The 1,570-nt window shown below is 41.6% G+C and overlaps 1 non-coding gene across 1 annotated transcript; it reads left to right on the top strand.

Annotated features, from left to right (window-relative positions):
* The first annotated feature begins 973 nt into the window (after positions 1-973).
* LOC131235731 (small nucleolar RNA R71) lies at positions 974-1,080 on the top strand. Its single transcript, XR_009166254.1, has one exon. It is a non-coding gene; the product is annotated as a small nucleolar RNA R71 (small nucleolar RNA).
* Positions 1,081-1,570: the final 490 nt, after the last annotated feature.

Here is a 1,570-nt window from a genome sequence, read left to right as displayed (position 1 = left end):
CACTTGTTTCAAAACCTCCTGTATATCATTAGAGTTAGTTAGACGTTTTGGTGCAACAAACCGTTGGGTTAACGGAGCAACTGTCTTCTCTATAAGTTCCGGTTCTAATTTTTGTAGGGCATCACTAGATCCATCATTGTTGTCCTCTTCTGGTTCTTGAGGCTTTTTGGGCCTAACCGGAAGAGTTTTATCAATGATCTTTCCACTCCTAAGAGTGGTGATGGATTTAGCGTGCCCCATCTGATTTGAAGAGCTGGGATCACTATCTCGTACTGCGATTTAGGATTGGGGAGAGGTTGTGCAGGAAGCATCCCCTTTTCTATAACCGTCATACGAGAATCTATCTTTTGCATAAAATCTGTAAATCCCTGTATTGCCTGAGCCAGCTCTTGTATGGAATTTTAAACCGGTTCCTCTTGAGGTTTCATTTGATTTAGATTTTGATTGAAGAAACCTTGAGGGGTAGCCGTTTGTCCATTCCTCCAACTAAAGTTTGGATGATTTTTCCAACCAGGATTGTACGTGTTGGAGTTAGGTCCAGTAAAAGGTCTTTGATAGTTGTTTACGGCATTGGCTTGTTCATTCAACACTCCTCGAAAGGCAGGTATTGTAGGACAGTTTTCAGTGTGTGAATGTTGCAATCACAGATGCCGCAAACAATTTCATTGACCTTATCCTTCTTTCCTTCCATGACCTCAAATTTTCTTATGAGATTATTCACTTTATAATTGAGATCATCTTCTTCTTTCAGGAGATACATTCCGCCTTTCTCCTTAGATTGAGTTGGTCTAGACATGGTGTTTGATTTTGGGTAATAGTCCTAAGATTGTGTTTTTTAGCCAGACTATCGAGGTAGTCCCATACCTCGTCGACATCTTTATTAATGAACTCTCCATTACACATTGTCTCGACCATTTGGCGCATGGAAGATGTCAGGCCGTCGTAGAAAAAATTTGTAATGCGCCACGTTTCAAATCCGTGTTGTGGGCATGAACTGACCAAATCTTTGAACCTTTCCCAACATTGGAAGAATGTTTCATCTTCCTTTTGGGCAAAGTTCATGATTGCTTTTCTGAGGGTAATCGTTTTATGATGTGGGAAGAATTTTTTTATGAATTCTCTCTGCATGTCGTTCCATGTGCCAATGGATCTAGGACGCAGTGAATGTAACCACGTCTTAGCCTTCTCTTTTAAGGAAAAAGGAAAGAGTTTCAGCCTGATTGTATCCTCAGATACATTAGGAAAATATAATGTAGCTATAATCTCATCGAACTCTTTCAAATGTAAATATGGACTTTCTGATTCAAGTCCATGGAATTTGGGAAGGAGTTGGATAACTCCTGGCTTGATGTCCATTTGTCCTGTGTTTTCAGGAAAAATCATGCATGAGGGCGTACTCACTCCCGCCGGTTGTAGATAATCTCGTAAAGTACGAGGCGGGGGTGCCTGATGCACCTCATTCTCATCTTGGGTATCCTCCACCCTGGGTGGAAGTAGAGGAGGTTGGTCTTCAGCCATAACTTCAGTTAACTCAGGGGATTTCGAGCGGTGTCTAGTCCTGCGATGGATA

Source organism: Magnolia sinica, chromosome 19 (genome assembly GCF_029962835.1).
Source record: "Magnolia sinica isolate HGM2019 chromosome 19, MsV1, whole genome shotgun sequence".
In the NCBI taxonomy this organism is placed as follows: domain Eukaryota; kingdom Viridiplantae; phylum Streptophyta; class Magnoliopsida; order Magnoliales; family Magnoliaceae; genus Magnolia; species Magnolia sinica.
This window is presented reverse-complemented; position numbering and strand designations above follow the sequence as displayed.